A 23,361-nucleotide genomic window follows, 5' to 3' on the forward strand; every position below is an offset into this window, starting at 1 on the left:
GAAAATGAACATTTTCTACCATGTTATAAACTGTAAACAGACACATTGTTAAAATTTCATATTGAGCAAGCATTAGATACGGGGAGTGTAATGTCATCTAAGATAGCAGAAGTTTGTGAGGATCATGGACAAACAACTAATTCAATATTGTTTGTAATATTTTTCTACTATGTACAAGTGCAAAAAATTTTAAAAAGAAACCACATTTAAACATATTTTTTACAGTCAGTAAAATGTAATTAGTATCTATCTTAAGTAATCTATCTTAAACACCACTACCTTCTGTCAAAAACCAGCATGCTTTTGTAAAAGTATTTTATTAAATAATCCCATCGATTTAGAGGTAAAAAACAAAACAAACAAACAAAAAAACAATGAAAAGGTTCTGAAGGGTTCTGTTCACAGTTGCTTTTTTTTTTTTTTTTTCTTTTTTTTTTTTTTCTGACCCTAACTGCCCTAGAAGTTTATCTCAAGAAGTGAGTGTTAGGCTGATTTCTTTCTTTCTCTCCTAAGCTTTGAATGCACTTGGAGAAGTGTGCTAGAGTTTGTTGGGGACTTGCTTGTCTTCAGGCCTGGTGTGCACGGCTCGGGGGCAAGGTTCAGAGCATGTGCAGGGCTGATAGGACTTTGGGAATTGGTGTCAATAGGGAGAAATGCTTATTCAAAATGAGCTCTCAGGAATACTTCTGCAGTTAGTTTGAATGTTATTTTGGGAAATGATCCTTTCAGTAAGTTCACCTGAACCATGAGATAGATGCATTTTGGAATGATAAATCAGATATTTTCAATCTACTTAAACACTGTCATTTAAAAATTAAACACAAAAGTTTGTGCACATCCATAGCAGGATGTATATAAAGGTGACAATGATCAAATTAACTCACTCCAGAAAATTAAATTTTACAAACTGAAATTTTGAAAACCTTCAAGCATCAGCTAGGGAAATAACTAGATTATATTTAATAATGGAAATAATTTGATGGCTTAATTAGAATAGAATATTCTACTGTATCTGCATGCTATTTTATACTATGTATCATCCAGGGCTCTGCTCTAGGAAGTTCAACTTTCTGTGGTTTTGGCATGGTTGACAGAGTTGCCCGCAAACACTGAACATTTTTCAAGAGCAGAATTTTAGGTACATTGGCGTTTTCTGGAGAAGAGCTAGTGACTTCTGGACATGTACACAGCTAAATTTCAGCTAAGCAGCTTAATTGAAACACATAAGCTATCAAGCATTTGCAGGGAATCCAGCAAATGCATTTCTGTTATAAGTATTAAATACTTGTATTTATGTGTCAAAGCCACAATATTTTTAGGACAGATATTTAAGATGCTTGTAACGACAAATACATTTAAAAGACAATTCTGCATGTGAGTGCTAGAACCACAGAAACAAAGAAAACAATAAAATCTACCTTTGTCGTATACATTTATTTCAAGACAGTGCCATCATGAGTAATTATTACATTTGTTGTATCATAATACCTGGGAGTCTGAGTCAGGTTTGGAAAGCCTGGAAAAATTGAGTTTTGTGACTTGTGAAATGAAATTGGATGTTGCTTATTGGAAATGTGGTGGCTGAAATACTCCTGGATACTGTAATTCCTTTCTGTTTTATAATTAATCTGCCTGACACCTGGAAAATTCCATTACTGCAGAAATACTTTGATGTGTAACTGACAGACTGAAACTTGCCCCTGCTGAGTCAGTAACATGATCAGGCTTAGGCTGTGTATTTTTACAATGGACTAGTTCAACCACCAGGGCCAAGATGCTTTTCTGTGGTAGCCTTTGATAAGTTTAAGGAGTTCAGAAAGGGTACCTCATGAGTTGAATGCACTGAGGTGATATTTAAAGGTGGCTCTTCAATATGAGACAGCATGGTGCGAGCTGTTTGAAGTGGTATTTGGATTACGCTTTAACTGTTGAATCTGTTACCTATTAAATATCCAGTCCAAGCAAACAGGAATGCTGCTTATTCACAAAGCATCTCGAAGAGGCCTGTTCATTTGCTCATTGTTGACTGTAGACTGAAAAATCCCATAGCATAATTTAGCATAACTTCTTCCAAATTGATTAGTTTACATACTGAGCAGCAGAACTCAGTAAACTGAATTAACAATAACATACAACAAGACAGTATGATCAGTAGCTTGATTTTATTTTGTTTTCAGTTCAAGTGGCACAACATCTCTCTGCAGCCATAACGGCTCTCCTTTTTTTTTTTTTTTTTTTTTTTTCCAGGAACTCCTTAGTTAGGCAGTGTTTTGGAAAACAGTATTGCTTCTCTTCTGCTGAAAGGAAAAAGGTTGCAACATTGCATGGCAGATAATGTATGACCCATGATAACAAATCAATGAAATATTTCTAAGAATTCTGCTTGTGCTGTTTTCTATCTCTACCACTTAGTGAAAGTAAGAAACTTTCTGGAAGGTAGTGCCTTAGGGTCACAGAAGAAAGAAAGAAATGTTCTTAAAAGACTTTACTAGGAATTGCCCTGCAATTGTGTCCTGCTGTAACCCTTTGGTCTCTGTCTGCTCCTGACCCTGGCTGCTCAGAGGAAGGCTTGCTGGACTGGCTGCACTGCAGAGCACAAACTGGCCTCTACTTCAGTCCCGTGACTCAGAAGAGAAATGTGTCCTTGACAAGCTGTAAGTGTCCCAGATGTTATTTCAAATATGGAAAAGCTTCCTCTTCCTCGCTTGCTACCTGTTTTTATCTTGTACCATAACTAATAATAATAAGTGAAATACCATTGATATAGAGGTATAGCACAGGGCATGTAGTAGAACTTAAACACATGGACGTTTCTGAGTAGCCAAGTAACTAAGTAATGTACAATCCTGTACATAAGAAACAAGGATATTTATTAGCAAGCTTTTCTCATTGCCTGCCCACCACAGATTGTGTTCAATTTACATTTCACAGTCTTTCAGAAAATCTGATAAGGATGATGATGACGACAATTTTTAAACCTTTGCAGTGTTTCCTTTACAACTGCAAATCCTGGCAAGTGCATGGGCCCTTCAGTGCCCACCTGGTGGTACCACGGAAACTACAGACCCAGGCCTTTTCTCAGAAAAGCATCAGTCAGGTTATCAGGGTCAGTAGCCATTAAAAAGAAATGAAGTCAAGGTTCATCTTCAAAAGATGTCTGATAATGAATCATATTTTCATAGGCTTACAAAGTTTGTCTAGTAAACCCATAACCGTTACTTGCTATATTTGGTTCCTATAAGGCAAATTAAATACAGTTTCTTGATAACGCATGAATTCTGCTTTGCTGCTCATTAGGTTTTGATTCCATCCTCATTTACACTTCCTGATTTTTGACTTGTTCAAACACATCAGCTCTGCCTGCTAAATCTGCTTGTGCCACTTTGTCCTGGCGAGCAAACCAGCAGTTCAAAGCCATTTCTCTGTAGCCAGCGTTTCTTCTCATGTGGTGGTGCTTTTTGCTGTCTGATCCTGAGCAAACACAGGGTAGGATTTTGTCCAGAGGATAGTCCACTTAGATTCTTGGAGCAACCTTAAGTTTTCTAAAGAGAAAAGGAGGATCCAATTTCCCGTGCAATTCTTCAGCATCCTGTCCTTGCTCTTCCACTGTGCTTGCCTTCAGGCCCTTTCATTGGAAAGGCATAGAAAGTGCTCTCCTGCAAAGTGGTGTAAAAGCTACATATGCACAACTAAGGTAAAGGAAAGAAAGTAAAAATTATGCCTAATTTTGCTTAGGGATCATTCCTGGGGAAAAGAAATGAGAAAATAGTAGACATGGCATTCACAGCTGATATGTCTTTAATGGATTTTCTCCTGGGAGATTTTCAATTACATTTCAATTCATACATGCTTCTAGCATCTGCAGCATCCCATGGCGAGGAATTCCAGCTCACAATAGGAACAGTTATAAGGACAGTTAGTTTGAATCTGCTCTCTGCTAGTTTTTGCTAGATGCTTCCTCATAACTATTTTGGAAGATTCAATGCCTGGGCATTCCTGCTTTGCTTGCCCCATGCCACTCATGGTGACCAGCTCTTGTGGCACATTCCTCGAGCTTTTCCACAGTGGGGGCTCCTTGTCTGTGTAAATTTTCCTTCTGCAGAAGTAGATCCATAACTTTCAGCAGCAGCTGTCTTGCCAAAGCGGCAAGAGGGGGATTGCTTAAGAAGACAGTCCATGACAAAATCCTAGCCAAGGGAAGGGTTTTGAGATTCTGTGCAAAAATCTTTACACCTGATTCTTCAATACATACACTCATCAAACCTCCAGTTTAAAGTTATATCAGTTCAGGAGCATTGTTCTTATTTTATTTTCCCAGTTGAGAAATAACTGGCAAAAGTGACATAGTCTACCAGAAGGAAAAAAAAAAAAAAAAAAAAAAAAAAAGGTCTGCTAAAGCACACAGTCCTCAAAATGGCTTAAAAAATCAATTTTGGTGGAAAATTTGCAGAAAAAAATATCAATCTAAATATAATGACTTCATAAAATTAAATACCCTGAGGATTTAATATGTGAGTACCAGCTGAGCCTTAGCTACAGCTATGCTCTGGTACTGTTAACAAAAATTGTTGAGGAGAAAATATTGCCATAATTTCTTAATATTTTTATTAAACTAGAACCTAATTTAAAATATATATACAGCTTCTTTGCAAAATTAGATTGCAAATTTGTGTTTTGTAAGGCTGGAAATTTCTCTCCATTAAAATTAGTGCCACTAGGCATTTTGGCTACTGAGGTGGCTTTAGAAATTTCAGATATCTTTTTCTAATAATAAATTTTTACCAATATTTAGCTGAAAAATGCTTACAGTCTTATAACTAACTACAGTAATACAAATAAACAATATTAAGAAGATGCAAAAGAAAACCAGAGAAATAAAATAACACCACTGCTAAGTATTAAACATCTTGATTTCACAGCAAATTAATAACTCTTCCAATTCCTGATGTTTTTATAATGCTAAGTGCTTTTTTTACTCTAAGTCCAGTGTAATGGGTATTTAAATTTTATAGTGTCAATAAAATATTTTAAAATTTGCAATCTCAGCACATTGTCTGGTGCTCAAACACTGATGGATAAGTAGGTTCTTTGCTCCTAAAGCAAGATCATTTACAATTAAAATAAATTGAAGAGCTAAGGCAAAAAGAGAGTTAAATATTTTGGGATCTTTTGGTATGTCTTTTTTTTTTAATTATTTCCACAATGATGTTTTCATACAAATCAGTGGTGGAGCCAGGAACTTGTGCTCCATCCTGCGGAACAGCTGGGGCCATATGCTGCCCTCTGTGCTGGGTAAACCTCACTTTGCTGACCCAGTGGCTCACTGACAGCTTGTGAACACGTAGTACCAAATACTACTTTTAGCTCATTAATCAGTTTCTTTCAACACCTCTTCAGTCAGTTTTGTATCTCTAGAAAACTTAGGCTGCCTGTCAAGCCAATTTCTCCAATGCTTTACTGAAGTGCTTCAAGCATAATTTGGTGATTTATGGAACAGCCCTCTATTTAAAGTTGAGTGAGTGACCAAAATATAAAACAGGAAGCATTGCAGTGATGCAAGCAGTTGACATGGAAACTTGCTCAGGCCAGCAACTATTATTTTCCACCATATCTTTCACAAATCATAAATATCTGGTGTCATGAACAGTAAATACTCAAGTACTGCTCTTAAGAAAGCATACGTCATTTTTCTTTGTCATGGAGAGCTTTCTGAATGTTTGGAGCTCAGTTCTCCAATGGTGGCTGGGAAGGGGTTGTTGAAGTCAGCTTGGTCTTTATGAAGCCCTAAAACTGCTTTGTTGAACGTGTCTTTTGCTGTAGTTACAGCAATTCATAAAACTTGTAAATTGGAGCCTATGGTATGTTTTCTAAGGAAAATCAGAAGTACCAATTTTTATTGGATTTATGACAAGCTAAACAGTGCATGTGGGCTTTGAATTAAAAAGCGACAACAGAAAACAGGTATTGTGAAGACTGTATTTATGCCTCAGTTGTCACTATGCTGCTAAATGTTACAGAGAGTCAGAAATATGGTCTATAATCTGATATTTAGGAACTGCTTGTGCTAAACATGTCTGCGTGCAGGTGGAGACCATCTTATTCACTGGCTGTTTCCAAAGGCCCTGATAAATATGATTTTCCCAGTTCTGTGCTCAAAGCACTGCAAGTGAACTTTCCCACATAATCAAAGTGTTTTACATGTTTCTAACCCACTTCAGAGTGCAGTTTCCTAGTGTTGGCTGTAGTATAAAAGATTCCATGACCTTGAATGGGACACATAATGCCTTCTGTTCACTGGCAGCATGAAGGGGAAGTAGAATGGATTCATGGTTCCTCTGTTTTCGAAACTTTCTCCTTTCCTCCATCCTGCCTGGAGTCACAAACCTGTTTCTCTTAGATCCACTGGGGTCACTAGGCAAGAATAGGTTTGTTTTGTGAAATAGTAATCTCACCTGAACTCAGGGTCTTGATCTAATAGAAATGTTCTGTATTTGACTATTAGGTGCTGGCACAAATTAAATCCCTGTCTAATTCTACCCATTTTCACTTCTTTAATTTCCCAACCCCCCGTATACAAAAGTATCGATCAAAACACCGTCTTTGTGCTGGCCAACTTAGTGCGATTGCCAACATGTAGAGTCCACATTGTGCCACTGTGCCTAAGTTACAAACCAGCAATTCTCCTATTGGGAGCACAGAACAAACACGGGAAAATGATCAACAGAAGGAGAGAAAGAATAAATGAATGTTCATAAAACCTGAGCTTCCTGACAAAGACAGACTGAGAGAATATTCCAGAGCACTGCCCTAAAACAATCGATGAGAGAGAGGGCACATTTTGAAGGCACAAAAGTTGCTGTATGAACACAAGCAGAATTACGCGTATGCTGTCACCTTATTCTGGTTGTACCCTGAACTGTTGGCAAAGTTGCAGGGGAGGGTACTTAAGTTTGACCACTTTCCATGAAAATGCCTTGCATATTGAACGTTATTTGTTGTGTTTTTTATCAATTTGCACAGATCCCAAGGAAGCCTCTGTCACCTCAAATATTTCAGAGATCAGCTCCATTTCTTCTACCTCCTCCAGTCCCCCAGGAGCTCTTTTGTGGGTCACTGTTTGGCATTTTTATTTTTTTTTTTTGGGTGTCACACGGAACATATGCCAGGCATGGGGTAAAAGAAATGGGTGTTTGTCACTGCCGAAGGATACATATCCCAAGCGTCCTTCTGACATTATTATAGATAACTGCATATGTTGCTCATTCAAATGTTGTTTTCAGGATAAACCTGGAAACCAGGGAATGTTAATTCTTCTTAATTTAAACTGAAGCTCACTGAATCACAGTTAGGACAGCCTGTTGAGGGATGCTGCTATTTTTTTTTAAGCTGGTAAAAACAAAATAAACTATCCAATAAACAACTGCATGCTAGGAATTTCAGGATAGCTGATGATGTTTGTATCTTCATTACCCCTGGGATGACATCATTCAATTAAATACAAAGCTGAGCTCATGAAAGGGAGCATAAGGAGTTTTCCATATCATCCTTTATTGTGTGCTCACATCTGGGTCAGCACTAAATTAAAAACAAGATCATCATGTCATGGCTCTTGACAAAGGAAGCCTATTGTGCACATACTATTCTGGTTGTCTAATGGAAAAGGGTTGGAGTAGATGGGTTGTTTTATTCCCCACAGCCCATACAGCTGTCTCAGGACTCCAGTACCATCAGATACTACACCCAAAGGTTTGACTTATTAATATACTCGATATGAATAATGATAGCATCATACTAAAAACAAATTAATACAATCTTGAAAAGCAGTTAACCCTCATGCTTCATGGTATAAATTGTCTTGGGAAGAAGGTGATTGTTCATTTTCAGATTTCTTGCACCTTTCTCTATGTTAACATGAGAGTTTTATCAGCTCACATATTATTAAAAAATGTTTTCAGAACGAAGTATTCTTCCTCACCACTTCTTGGATTGTTCTGTCAGATAGTAGGTTTTATCTTAAAAGAAAAAACTGGAGGCTTACAGTCCATGATTCATGCTCTACAGAGTGACAGAAAACTGAGATGCAACTTGGCTAATGATTCCAGAATGACTTGTGTAACCATTGGCTCAAAGAAAATGTTTTTCCCTTCCTCACTTGCATAATAAATAAAAGATCAAGAAGTGAAGAAATGCAAATAATGTTATTGATGAGAGTAATGAGACCCCGAAACAGCTTCTGGGAGATCTGGTGTTTTCTTCATCTTAAAGGGCTATTAATTAGAGTGATGTCTGTCTATGGTACAGTCTTAAGTTCAGCTGCAGTCTGTTGAGCTCTGTTGAGGAATTACTGGATGAGATATAATGACCTTAACTGGGCTGGGGTTTGAGTGTGTGATCTGAAGAGTCTTTCCTATTTTTAACATTTCTGAAGCAATATGTACCCAAAGGAGGTTTACATATTAACAGAATTACCAGTGGAGATGTTTCTCAACACAGGAGAAGTAACCCTTAAATGGTGGAATAAAGGTAATTGGCAGTGGAAGAGGGAGGCATCGTAATGTTTTTCATTCTAAAGCAGAAAAATCTTACCCTTCTACATCCTCCCACCATTTCTCAAGGTTAAATATTTTCTGTAGCCCTCTAAAATGAAATGTGGCCGCTTCATCACTTTTATCAGTTGCATATAAGCTTATTATTTCTTTCCTAGTAAATATTTGGACACAGGGTCACCAGAAAACTTGACTTTGAAAAAGTTCAGTTAACAGAAGAGATACACAAATATTGCCCTACAGGACAGCCCCCAAGAAAATAACAGGGACAGGGATTTTACATTCTTCCTGGCATATTTGTTCACAGTCTTAATTTAATTAAACCTAATTTGTCTCAGTTATCTCAATCAGATAACTTCCACGTACCTATAACCCCATTTGAAAGTGATTTTCTAATTGATTTTCTAAAATAAATGTACTTAATTTCCACACCATTTACTCCACATCACTGTTGTCTAACCAATTAAAAAATATAACTTGAGTTTAAATAATCTTGCCTCTCATGGTAAGTATTTCTTTTCCTGATCTTCTGAGGGAGGTTTTTTATTTGTCTTGTCTTCATAAATCTTCCCATTCGCTCTTCACATTAACCTTGCTGGTTTTCAGCACAGGGGAGCATAAAATAACAACTCATCTGTTGTACCTGGAGCTGGAAGCACCTGCCAGTGTAGAGATATTGCAGGGATCTATCCCTTTGTTTAGCATTCAAGGACTAAGTAGACTGCATAATATGATATGATTTGTATGCACAAACAGAATAAGCTTTACTTGGATTTTCTTTTGTTAAGCAGTTTGCTAATTTGTGTATTAATATTGCATTAATTAACAGAAGGTTACTGCCCACCAAACCTGTCATTAAGAGTTAAGTTTGCTCCAATAGATGTCTCCTTTTCCCAGGTCTCCTAGCACAGATACATCTGGAACATGCAGCAATCTTTGGAAAGGTTGAATAAAGCTAGAGATGTTCATTGCCAAGGTAAGGCACAGCTGTCAATTCAGCTTCTTACAGATGCTGCCAAGGTGTCCCAGCACTTGAGCTTCTCCCTGTCTATACTTCCACTATGGCAGTGCTCCACTCTTTGAAAAGCCTTGTATTTTCTCTGTTATTGAGCTGTGCACACACATGCAGCTCCATATAACTGGCATTTAAATTAGAACTGTTTGCTCTGGGAGGAAGGGGAATCTCCATCCTCCGAGACATTCACACCTTGAAGAGGCGTAGCCCAGGGCAACACGTTCTGACTATGAAGCCAGATCTAATGGTTCCTGCAACAAGGGTGGGGCAGGGTGGTGGGGGTGGCGAGGCTGAACCGGAGTTATACAGAGCAGCAATTCTCTAGCAGTGACACTCCTGTGTTTGTTCTGGGCAGATGGATCTCACTGTTACGAAATGAACCACCATTGTTTGAAAAAAAAATGTATTTTCTTCTGGGTAGTCTTCTCTTTGAAACGCCTTATTTGTGTTCTGCAAGAAAGGCCTTTCCCAGCTTTTAGGGAGCCTGGATTCACTGCAAGCAATTCCATTTACTATTTTTTAGAAAGTATATTGTTGGCAGGAGATCCACAATAGCTTGTATTTACTAAATATCTGATGAACTCTGTATCTGAATGCCAAAGAGTTTTTCCCCCTCTTTCCAACTTTTCACTTTCTGTGTTATTAGTTATTAGTAGACATAACATGTTTACAGATGCTGTCTTCTAGGAAATGTGCAACAACAAACAGCCCCCTGCTCTCCCCTGCCCTTGTCCTCAGATGCCTTAGTTCATATTAGAAATAGTTCCTTTTCCCTGAAGCACATACGTTTTCCATCCACCATTACAGCCAATGAACAAATTTCCCCCTCCCACTCTCAGAGTGGTTTTGAGTATTCGCATTAAACAGTTATAAAATGTTTTGGATAAAAGCAAAATATGTTCTGCTTTTCTTTAGATGCTTCAAGTGTTTCTGCAGAAATTATGGATTAATCTGCATGCAGAGAAAGGCCAAAAATAATTTTAAAATTATTAACATTTTAATAAATTTAAATAATTTAAATAATTTTAAAATTATTTAAATCATTTTTATGTTGGAATTAGTTGTGTGTGTGTGCATGTGCATTTAATATAGAATATTATATTAAACAAACAGAGGCGCTTTACTTTAAAGTTGATGAAGGCAATATATGATAATTAAGGAAGCAATTTTTTTGTTTTTCATTACTTCTGATAAGTCATTTTATTGCCAAAAATATTTCCACAACTTCTTAGATACTTCATTTTTCTTAATTTATGTTCTTAAAACTATGATGCTTTAAATAATTTAATTTCTTCATTTAACATATACTTTTTTTAAAATAATAATGATACTGATCATTTATGATGCCTTTTTAATAATAAATAATAAATAAATAAATAAATAAATAAATAAATAAATAATAAATACATAATCTAAATATGCAACCATTTTCTAGCTATTTTCAGGAACATTTGCTGGTTAAGTAGTTAAAAATTGTTTTAAAGGACTCAGAAATTGAATAATTTTATGAATATGACAGGGACATAGCTCATAAAACTGAGTAGTAATTAAGAGTATGGCACTGTACTTTGCTGATGTTACTGTCTCTGAGGCAACAAGAGTTGCTATGAAAAATGCTTTGGCCAGAGTCCCATCCAAAATGGGATGACCATTATAAACATATACAATGTTTTTTTAAAGTATCACTATTTTTTTCTACTTTTTTTTTTTTTTTTCTGCTGAAGTCTGAGGAATATTCTGAACTGAAATTGTAATTCACATCTCTTAACTTTCCTATTCTGTAATTTCACGACGGGCAGTGCTGCTCTACACCTCATCAGGTAAAAATGTCTCCACTCAAAGTGTTAGCAGAAAACTTACTTTCCTCTTCCAAGTTGTCAGTTGACATAAAATGTAAACCAACCATGTCCTTTGTTGTAGAGTAGTGTGGAAACTCTCATCTTCCTGTTCAAGGTACTCAGCTCCTCTTGTGCACTGTGCCTTGGAGTGTGACTTGTGCAGCCTCCAGAGGGAACTCTGACTGCTGCACACTTGGGAAAGACCCTCTGCTCCTTGGGAACCTGCTACCTCTGCTTTCTGGAGATGCCTGGTCAGTGGCTTAGTCATGGCTTTTGGCTTCTCTTCTGCCATCTATCACGAGTTCCTGGGTGGTCCAGCTCAGTGAATGCATCTGTCTGTAAAATAACCATCCGGGTAGAAACAAATTGTAATGCTTGAGAAAAGTGTGCTTTTGCATACAGATTGTTTAAAAATCAGTATCTTTAGTATTTCCTACTGCCTTCCTATTTTTTTTTTCCTGCTGGAAGCGGATGTTGCATCAATAAAAGCTATGACAAAAGACTTGTACTATACTCATCCTTTGTATTTTTGATGAGTTTTATGAAGATCCAGGGTCTTCAGCTGTGTTCAGAAGCAGGGCTTTACTGGGGAGAAGCTAAGGAAACATCCAGCATTTTATTGCCACTTTCCAGAGCAACACAATCTCCCTCCTCACAGTGCAGGGAACTTCAGATATTCAGTTCAGTGCTACCTCCATCCCATGGCTGCTCACAATAAAAGCACTGGCTGATGCCTACTTTCTGAAACTATGTGAGGCAAAGTTGAGGCTGAAATGCAGGACCTCCCTTTTCTCAAGCCTGATTTGTGTTGTCTGTCACCCTTTATTTTAACATTTGGGTTTATGAAATTCAAAGGCAAGAATCAGAAATGTTGCTAGTTAAATTAAGCAATGGAACATCTTGTGTTTATTTTTAGTTGGAAAAAGTGGATTTTCTTTTCTGTATGCTGAAGTTCTGCTGTCAGAGCCCTGCTGGTAATGTGCATGTTTTTGCAGACTTTGTGAACAAGTAAATGTCCATGCATAGATGGACCTTTGGCTTAGCTTCTGACCCTTTCATGGTTATTTTTGGCAAGAAAGTTCCACAGAATAATAAGCAGTGGGACTGAAATGTAGTTTAACTGCAGATGGGATAGTGGAGAGCCATGCTTTGGTTGATAAAGCTCTCTCAGAAGGCTTTTCCCAAGGGAGGCCCTTCTCTTCTCGAGGCTGCACTTCACTGTCTGTCACCTCCTGAAAGCAGAATTCAAGAGGCAGCTCTGCTGCACCTTTGAACCTCTGCCTGTCAAAGCCAGCAGGCTCACAGCATTTCTTTTAGCTTCCTCCATGATTGACACCTGCCTGCTACTGAAGGCAATGACATGCTGCTTTTCATCATCCCACAACTCTGCTCGGTGCCTTTAAGCCAAAACATATGTTTGCTCAGAATCACAGATGCCTCCTATCTTTATTAAACAGCTATTTCAGCCCATGATGAAGTCTGCAGTCCCAGAAGACCTGGAAAGAAGTTTTGTGAAATAGCAATAGCCCAGTACAGAGAAATATCTAATGCACATAGCTGATCTTTGGCCTGCTTACTTTCCTCTCTCTGGGAGAATAATATTTGAATGTAAACACTGTGTGTTGGTGCTCCCTGCCCATGGCAGGGGGTGGAATTAGATGTTTTTTAAGGTTCCTTCCAACCCAAACCACTGTATGACTCTGTGACTCCTTGCCAGCTGAAAATGCCCTCCTTAAGATGAATTCCTCATGAGCTTTCTGTACAACGGAAATGTTGGACGTAGATGCTATGATAGAACTTGAGATATCTCTCACGTACACATCAGCTCTGAGCCCTTTGCCCAGGTTATCCATACTGGGAATGGGAAAGTAGCACCTTTATGGGATGATTCCTAAAGAAACCTGAAGTATTGAATGATTTGCCATTTAGGAAAGCCTATTTGTCCCCTCTGTTGCTTAAGGGGGTTTAGTCAGCTAGCCAGATGTTGGTATTTGTTAGCTTTGAAGTAAGGACCAGCTGAATGGGATCACAGAATCACAGAATCACAGAATTTCTAGGTTGGAAGAGACCTCAAGATCATCGAGTCCAACCTCTGACCTAACGCTAACAGTCCCCACTAAACCATATCCCTAAGCTCTACATCTAAACGTCTTTTAAAGACTTCCAGGGATGGTGACTCCACCACTTCCCTGGGCAGCCTGTTCCAATGTCTCACAACCCTTTCGGTAAAGAAGTTCTTCCTAAGATCCAACCTAAAACTCCCCTGGCGCAACTTAAGCCCATTCCCCCTCGTCCTGTCACCAGGCACATGGGAGAATAGACCAACCCCCACCTCACTACAGCCTCCTTTAAGGTACCTGTAGAGAGCAATAAGGTCGCCCCTGAGCCTCCCCTTCTCCAGGCTGAACAAGCCCAGCTCCCTCAGCCGCTCCTCGTAGGGCTTGTTCTCCAGGCCCCTCACCAGCTTCGTCGCCCTTCTCTGGACCCGCTCAAGCACCTCGATGTCCTTCTTGTAGCGAGGGGCCCAAAACTGAACACAGTACTCGAGGTGCGGCCTCAGCAGAGCCGAGTACAGGGGGACGATCACCTCCCTAGCCCTGCTGGCCACACTGCTTCTGATACAAGCCAGGATGCTGTTGGCCTTCTTGGCCACCTGAGCACACTGCTGGCTCATATTCAGCCGACTATCAACCAATACTCCCAGGTCCTTCTCTGCCAGGCAGCTTTCCAACCACAAGAGGATCTGCTCCATGAGCTTCCCTGGTAAATTTCACTGTGGATTTCCCTGGATTTCACTGTGGAGATATGCCAGTTGTTACTGGCAGAATTAGGCACCCAATAATTTAACCTTCTTTGAAATTTGGTCTGTTACAGTCCTATAGGTCTGTTATAATCCTATAGGCTGTATTTGGAGAACGTGGAAGATAGCTTCCTGACACAGCTGGTTAGTGAACCTACCAGGGATGGCGCCCCGCTAGACCTTCTCTTCACAAACAGAGAAGGACTCTTGGAGGATGTGATTGTCGGGAGCTGTCTTCGGCATGGTGATCACAAAATGGTGGAGTTCACTATTCTTGGCGAGGCCAGGAAGGGGACCAGTAAAACCGCTGTATTGGACTTTTGGAGGGCTGACTTTGAGCTGCTCAGGACACCGGTTGGTAGAGTCCCTTGGGAGGCGGTTCTGAAGGGCAGAGGGGTCCAGGAAGGCTGGGCGCTCTTCAAGAGGGAAATCTTAATGGTGCAGGAACGGTCTGTCCCCATGTGCCCAAAGATGAGCTGGCAGGGAAGAAGACCAGCCTGGCTCAACAGAGAATTGTGGCTTGAGCTTAGGAGAAAAAAGAGGGTTTATAATCTTTGGAAAAGTGGGCAGGCCACTAGGGAGGACTATAAGGATGTTGCGAGGCTGTGCAGGGACAAAATTAGACAGGCCAAAGCTCATCCGGAGCCCAATCTGGCTACTGCAGTTAAAGATAACAAAAAACGTTTTTATAAATACATCAACACAAAAAGGAGGACTAAGGAGAATCTCCATCCTTTACTGGATGCGGGGGGAAACTTAGTTACAAGAGATGAGGAAAAGGCGGAGGTGTTTAATGCCTTCTTCGCCTCAGTCTTTAGCAGCAATACCGGTTGTTCTCTGGATACCCGGTACCCTGAGCTGGTGGAAGGGGATGGGGAGCAGGATGTGGCCCTCACTATCCACGAAGAACTCGTTGGTGACCTGGTACGGCACTTGGATGTACGCAAGTCAATGGGGCCGGATGGGATCCACCCAAGGGTACTGAGAGAACTGGCAGAGGAGCTGGACAAGCCGCTTACCATCATTTATCAACAGTCCTGGCTATCGGGGGAGGTACCAGTTGACTGGCGGCTAGCAAACGTGACGCCCATCTACAAGAAGGGCCATAGGGCAGAGCCACGGAACTATAGGCCTGTCAGTTTGACCTCAGTGCCAGGGAAGCTCATGGAGCAGATTAACTTGAGAGTCATGACGCAGCACTTGCAGGGCAAGCAGGCGATCAGGCCCAGTCAGCATGGGTTTATGAAAGGCAGGTCCTGCTTGATGAACCTGATCTCCTTCTATGACAAAGTGATGCGCTTGGTGGATGAGGGCAAGGCTGTGGATGTGGTCTACCTTGACTTCAGCAAGGCTTTTGACACCGTTTCCCACAGCATTCTCCTCAAGAAACTGGCTGCTCTTGGCTTGGACTGGCGCACGCTTCGTTGGGTTAGAAACTGGCTGGATAGCCGGGCCCAAAGAGTCGTGGTAAATGGAGTCAAATCCAGCTGGAGGCTGGTCACTAGTGGCGTTCCCCAGGGCTCGGTACTGGGGCCGGTCCTCTTTAATATCTTCATCAATGATCTGGGCGAGGGCATTGAGTGCACCCTCAGTAAGTTTGCAGATGACACCAAGTTAGGTGCGTTTGTCGATCTGCTTGAGGGTAGGAAGGCTCTGCAGGAGGATCTGGATAGGCTGGACTGATGGGCCAAGGTCAACTGCATGAAGTTCAACAAGGCCAAGTGCCAGGTCCTGCACCTGGGGTGCAATAACCCCAAGCAGAGCTACAGGCTGGGACATGAGTGGTTAAAAAGCTGCCAGGCAGAGAAGGACCTGGGAGTATTGGTTGATAGTTATTAGTATGCAAAGCTGCCTATTTTCATTCTTTCAATACAAGAGACATTTTGTAGATTAGCTAACAAGGCCTGTAGAGAAACATAGAGAAATAGCCCTGCAGTTCCTGAGAATGTGATTAAAGGGAATTAATTCTGGATAAAATGCAGGTTTAAATCCCGAGACCTTAAGTTCTTTCTATCTTACCTGGTGCAGCAGGGTGCAAGTATCACTCATTAATGACAGCTTTGGGTTTCTGCACTATTTCCATCATTTTTATCTTGGCACTTTATTTTAATTATTATTGTATCTTAATTTTATTAGAAAAGGCTGATGTCCAGATCATGTTAAAGGAATGAAGGTGATAAATATTCCTCCTTGTGTATTGACGTTGATGTATCTGTTTCTGATAGATTTATAGGAGATGTGAGAGGAAGGGAAAGTGGAATAAAGCTATCCACATAATTTTTTTATGACTCTACAATAGCAGGTATATAACGAAACTTGTGAAATAATGTTATGTTCCCAGCCTATAACTACCCAAAGCCACAGGTTTCTGCCCATGCAAGACATTTTTGCCACTTTGAAAGTTACGTAACTTCAGGTCAGGTCATGCTATTCATTAACCAGTATCCAAATCTGCAATCAGTTCTGTGGATTTTAAAAGAGTAATGTCTGTTGTGGGGTACTACTGAAATGATAAAGAAAGGCTTCATACAGCCAACTACTTTCAATGATTTAATTGGAAAAAAAAAAAAAAAAAGAAAAAAAAAAAGTGGTGAACTTCTCTGGGTAATTTCCACTCGTTGGCCATACTCTATGACAAACATTACCCAGTAATGGTGATTTTAGTGACAGATTTTGAAATTGAGGCTGAACTTTGCTCTCTGTTGTAAGGAAATCACCACCCCCATTACAGGTTTCTCTGCATATACCAATATGAAGGACAGAAATTTTGGGACTCAAGTGGCATGGAATCATGTGCTCTTCACTTTGGCACTGAATGGCAGAGCTTTCCTTGGAGAGCATTTGTTGTGCCTGTCCCATCCCACGTGTCCTACACGCCTGATCACCAATAGCTAACCCCTAGCACACCACAGACAGTACGGTGCTTTTCTCTGTCAGCTTCAGCTTCAATACGTACATGTATTTCCCATCAGCAAGCCTGGAGGGTCTCCCAGGATGCTCCCTGCAAACTATGGGCTGGCAATTACTGCCCCTAGTGCTCTGAATTGCCCAGCCTCCAGGCAGTGGGCCTCCAGCCAGATATATTCATATGTCTCAAGGTTAACACCTGTGAGAGGGACATGTTTTTGTCCTATGCCTTGCAGCTGTTATTTATTCTGTATAACTAGGGATTTAGAGTTAGCTGTTAGCCTAATGACACATCATACTGGTGTGAGCTGGGAAAGGGGAAGAGAACAAGAAATATCCTGGGCCCTTCTTTAATTATATTCCTCCTCTTATCTGCTTTTCATCCATTGATCTCCAAGCAATTCACAAAATAGGCTGATATTACCACTCCATTTCCACATCTCCCAGTGGCAAAACAGTGCTACGAGTAAATGCACTCTCTCTAAGTCCCAGGCAGCTACCGTGTGGCAGTATGGTGAAAAAGTCTTCTTAGTCAGCAACTTTTCTCTTTTCTCAGTGTTTGGTAGTACATACATATTCTTGTTTGTTTGTTTGTTTTAAACTTAGATGTCACTTTAAGTTAGAGTAAATAAGAGCAAGGCAGTAGAGTTCCCATATAAAAAAATAAAGGGGCATTGTTTTATCCTTAAAACTGTTTGCTTCTCCCCTCCTTCCTCTCTCCTGAAATTAAAATATCCAGCTATAATTAAACATCCTCCTTTTAAATTAGGGAATTGTATCCAAACAACTGTAGAGGGCAAGAGGCAAAGCCAGGATGGGATAGCATAGCTTCCTCCAAGCTCTGCAGTGAGAACGACGGTATTGCCTTTGCTCCAATATCTTCAGTCAGTTTTCCACCAGGATACTGAGCTATTTGGACACATGAGTATATATGCTAAACTCATTTTAATGTATTCTGTAAACTTTACTTATACTTACAAACACATATGTACAATTAAAGAAGTCTTCACTATTTTGGACCTTCTTTTATGCTCCGTATTCACTGTCCATCTTCTTGATCTTCCCTAAATCCCCTGCTCTTTTCTCTTGAGGCTGCATATGATAATAGGGTTCAGAAATCCCCCAATGTGCTGGAAGAAGCAGCAGCTGCCTTCAACTCTCCTGGCAAGTACATGTAAAGGAGGGTCTGCATAGTGGGGCTGCTAGACTTCCAGGTCTGTGCTTCAGAGCTGCCTCACAGTGTAATAACACTTGATCTTCAGTGCCTTCTGTCTGTGGCTGTGTTTCTGTGAGAAATGAAAAAACAGCCTGTGAGATATTTACAATGTACAAATACAACTGCATTCATGCATTCCTATTCATGCAAACAAGAAATAAATAAGAAGGGTGAAAATAAACACAAAAAAACTATGAAAAGGTACAAAAATGTATAGAAATGTACAGAAAAATTATTTTGACTTGCTTATAAATGAGTATGTTTATGATGCTGGTGCTGCACAAGGCAAGTGATAGTTGTGCGTTTTTGTTATTTTTTTCCCCAAAAAATGTTTTTTCTTATAGGAAGAGGTTGAGAAACATTCTTTTGGGACAGGCTTTGAAGAATTCCAGCTCCAGGTTCTGAGGCAAGCCCAAGAGTACTGTTAATACTTGCTTGTATTGCCTTTCTTTGAGAAGGTGTCCTAATTTCAGAGCACACAAAACCAATGTTACCATTAATAAAATAAATAAGTACATTTATTCTTGGGGCATTCAGCCAATATAGTATAGCTGTCTTAAAAGAATACAAACAGTACTCTGAAAATTAAAACCTGCTGCTATTTTTTATTAATTCTGGATTTTCTCTCTTTTCCTTGTTATCTGTACGTACAAAAAGCTTGTAATTTGAGGGCAGTAACATCAATTAATGGTTTTATTGAAGTTTTAAAGATATTATGCAATTGGAAAGGCTATAGTCCAACGATACACAAATTAACAAGTTCCATTTCAAATTAATTCTAACTAGTAGGAAGTTGGGTAGAAGATTTATTTTTAAGCATGGCAAAATCTCTAAATGCAAAATGTCTACATATTTCCCTGATGGAAGAGAAAAATGAAGAGACACATAGATATGCTGGTGAAGAAATTAGAGTAATTGCAATGAAATCAAAAATGTCACTGTTCATTTACAAAGTGTAGCTCAGACCACACTTATATGCTTTCATCTTTGGCCATTTAACATCTGCTTTAAAGGCATTTGATGGAACTGAAGGTGGACTGAAGTGGTAGTTTTTAATATATATGCTATAGTAGCAATGTAAAATTGAAGCAGTATATGTTTCTCTCTCTCGAGATAAATCTTCCAAGGGGAAGGGGATTGGAAATCTTCCAATATTCTGTGGGGAACATACAGAGTAGTGAATAGTCTGTGGAAATAAATCTTGACACTATAACCTGTAAAAAGAAAGAGGTCTGGGGTCAGGTTCCTTCAATCAAAAGAATTCTGTGGATTCCAACAGAGGTTTGCTGGTGGCTTTCCTCTGGACAGGATTCTTCTTGTTTTCAGGTGCTGGATCATGTTCCAGATTCACATGTTTATTACTTAATTGGGATGGTGCTTATTTTCTAGGTATCCAGATTTTGTAACTTAAAATATTGAGGAATGATGAAGAGAGAATCATTTTGCTATACATTTCAGTTTGTAAGACACAGCGCACTGCCAAACCACAAAGACCAAACTGAAGACATAATTCACACATCATATTTTGTAACCTGAAGGCCCCTGAATACCATAGACTGATATGAGAAACCATATTGAAATGATGCTTCCCCTCTGGAGAACATTCCTCCTTCCATACTGGAAAACTGAACAGCAAGTGCAGAAGGCCAAGTGCTCTCAGCTGGTATTCCTCAGTGACTAGATCCCCAGCAGGGCTACATATACTAGAGATTTTCTTTACACCTTAAACACTACCTGGAAAAAACACTGAATAAATGTTCAGGTTTCTGTTTCCCAGCTGCGTTGTGACAGGGCTGACTATAGCAAACTGGATGGTGAGATCGATTTTTCAACTAGGAAATTTTAGGAGATAACTAAATGGATACAAAATCTTCTTAAACACCAGCAAGTATCTTAATTTCTTTGCATAATCTTTCCAGGATTACAAGGAAATAGATTATGAAAATGCTTTTAAAGACATGATATTCTACCATAAAATTATGTAGTTTTGCGTACCTTTGGGCATACGTATTACATTTCTATAAGAAATCATAATTCAATAATGATAACACTTAAACTGTTTTCCAGGAAGGATATGTGGTTTTAGAGCATTAATGAAGAGTGATCAAAGCCCTCAGTATGCCCCACTAATAGAAAAATGTGGAAGCAAAGATTGCAAAATGTGTATCCATGGTCACCAGCTTTGATGGAGCCAGGGACAGGCTGGCTCTTCCAGCTGTGTTTTAACCAGGAGATCTTTACCTGGACATTAGGACTGGGAGATACCAAAGCACCCTCTGAGGCACAGACCTGGAAAAAGTGCCTGGAGTTGCCTTAAGTATTGCTTTAGTTTGTACGGCTTGGAAGACTGAACCACCAACCACCTGGGGAAAATTGGAACAAAACCAGAGAGGACATTGCAGCTCTGCACTTTCTGCTATATAGGGATTATTTTGTTTTCTCTCCTCAAGCTTGCATCAGTTGTCTGCTTTTGGTTGAAAACCCATTCATCATTTCATAACTGCAATCAATGGATCTCAATATAAAGCCTTATGAGCTTAAAACGGTCCAAAATTAGTATGCATCATGGACAGAGGCCAATCAATCAATCAACAAAAATTAATCTGGCTTGTAAAGAGTGGCCAGCAGATCAATTTCTTGTGTGAGCTGAACCACAATATTGACTGAATTATGGGAACAGATGATGGACCTAAAAATTCTGCAAATTAAACGATTTAAATTAGTACTGCAAATATTAATCAGTGCCAGGCAGAAGAAGAGGTGATGTATTCTACTGTTTATCCTAAAATTAAATCTGGACAGCTGTTGAACAGTGCTGTCTTTCATAGATTTGTAGTTTTCTGAGCCAGCATTCTGTTCTGTTCCAGTCCTTGTATTTTTTTCTTATATTCACTTAAGGATTTTGCTTATTAGCATGATCTCACAGACCACAGTAAATCATTTTAATCACTCAGGGTGCATGTGTACCTTTGGGTAAATTTACTACATGTGTAGCTTTTGGGGGACACATGGGAGTTTGATTTCCACTGTGATCTATCTAAATCCTTAAATTTATTCATCTATTCTATTAAAAAAAAAAAAAAAGTATTATTTTGGCATTCAAGCAATAGAGATGTATTCCAGCTTTGGTTGTTTTCCAGTTGGAAAGCAGCAGTTTTCAATATCTGGAAGCAATAATAAGAATAACAATTGAAAAAAATACTTTTACATGACTCTTTCACAGCTGTAAGGCTCTCACCAAATGCATCTGCTTCCCCACCTAATGTTGTATTTGCATTCATATTTCCTATGAAAGAATTAAGCTGATGAAAAATGCTGTTTTCTGAGGTAAGAAACAGGATTGTACTCTAACAGAGGTTTGATTGGGGCTTGTGGTTGGTGAAGTTGAATGCTTGGCTTGCTCTTAACAGAGTTACTGTTTCATTATAGCATTTGTGACTTTCCTACTCTTTCCTTTTCCAAAATTAACTGTTTCTGTTGTATCTGAAGTTACACAACAAAAAGTATAATTGGAAAACAACGTCTGGAGAACTGTGGCCAGGCAGTAAACAGGGGAGCTGGTTCAGGCAGCACCCAGGTCCAGGGCAGCTCAGATCCTTCAATTTACGAGGAAATCACTATGATTTCTGTTGCAGATGATATTCATAGATCTTGATAAAACATGAAGCAAGAAAACCAACCTGATTAAGTACTGCAAGAAATATCGTCCAGTGGAGACTCTGAGTCTCATCTTTCACGTTTTTCTCTAAGGCCCAATGTTCTTTCTGGGCTGGGTAGGCTCCTGGGTGTTTGTTCCTCATAGTTCGCTGGGATCTCACAAAAGCACATTGGGAAGATGAGTGAAAAATTCCCTGGACAATACAGTAAACATTTCACCCATACCCTTCTTGTAAATAAATGTTCTTTCTCTCCATCAGCTGAAAGTTAACTTTGTCCTTGAAAGAGACAGCTTAATTTAGTAGATAATGCTGCATTTACTTCAGCTGCAAGGATGTTTTCTAAATGCATCCTAGAGATACAATATTATTTCATCTCTCCTATCTGTTTTCTTAAGAGGGTGCAAAGCAGTTAGCTAAGAGCAGCAATTTAAAAAATGAAAGCTGTTATGTGTCCATATATATGCACGCATATGTATGTGTGTAAACCCGTACGTGCTCTGTGCTTTACCTTGGTCTAGTTAGCCATATACACTGCGGTAGTTTTCTGGGAAGGCACTGGCTATACTTGCTGAAGTGATATTGAGTGAAATTCCTTGCTGAATCTTGCTGTTGCAACACTGATTTTCAATCACATGGAAGCTTTTAAGATCGGTAAAGAATTCTAGACTCTTCAGGGCAATGTATCATGTTTACAGCTGCACCTTTGTGGCCATTGCTGTAATTGAGGTACGTTTTCAAGTGTTACTGAAAAACACATCTAATTTTATGACATTTAAACCTGAAGCATTAATGGAAAGGCTGTATAATATAAATATATTTCCAAGCAAGGACAATTAACTTAGCAGCAGCAGCTAGGTGAGGAAAGCTGTGGCCTGTATGTGGAAAGAGCTGTTATGTTTATTACAATGCCCAATAAATCATTTACAGCAAGAATCAATTATCTGATAATTTCCAGTTTCTGCTTTTCAATTAACGGTGCATATTCAGCACCTTTAAAGAAGAAGAGTAATTTCTTTCTGATGCATTAGATTCTTATTTCAGCCTAGAGGTAATATGTATGGATCTTATTACTAGTTATTAGACCAGAAACCATTGCTGAGAGCCCAACTGCTTCTAGGATCTTTCCCTGTAGCTTACTGGGGGTGTGGGGTTACCTGTTCCCTGCAACTGGTAGCATTTTCTCACACATTTAATATAGCATTACAACTTGAAATCTTTAAAGCACAAAATGGAAGGGGCCATGGGAGCAGACTAGGCTAAAACTCCCTCTGTGGGGTTGTGGTGCAGGTGTAGCAAGATAAGAGCAGATAGTGTGACAGCAAGTCGTGTCTTTGTAAGGGAAGCTTCATCACTCAATTCAATGTGTTGGTTCAATACAAC

At 39.4% G+C, this 23,361-nt stretch overlaps 1 long non-coding RNA gene across 2 annotated transcripts in view; it reads left to right on the forward strand.

Annotated features, from left to right (window-relative positions):
* Positions 1–2,394: 2,394 nt before the first annotated feature.
* Positions 2,395–23,361, forward strand: part of LOC113844751 (uncharacterized) — a 111,258-nt gene continuing 90,291 nt past the window's right edge. The window contains exons 1-3 of one of the 2 annotated variants that reach the window (XR_003499598.3): positions 2,395–2,654; positions 9,444–9,522; positions 11,515–11,890. This is a non-coding gene — a long non-coding RNA (uncharacterized lncRNA). Of the gene's footprint in view, positions 2,655–9,443; positions 9,523–11,514; positions 11,891–23,361 lie in introns of those variants that run through there. The other variant, XR_005269414.2, reaches the window with a different exon arrangement.

The sequence above is a fragment of the Anas platyrhynchos genome, chromosome 14 (genome assembly GCF_047663525.1).
Source record: "Anas platyrhynchos isolate ZD024472 breed Pekin duck chromosome 14, IASCAAS_PekinDuck_T2T, whole genome shotgun sequence".
In the NCBI taxonomy this organism is placed as follows: domain Eukaryota; kingdom Metazoa; phylum Chordata; class Aves; order Anseriformes; family Anatidae; genus Anas; species Anas platyrhynchos.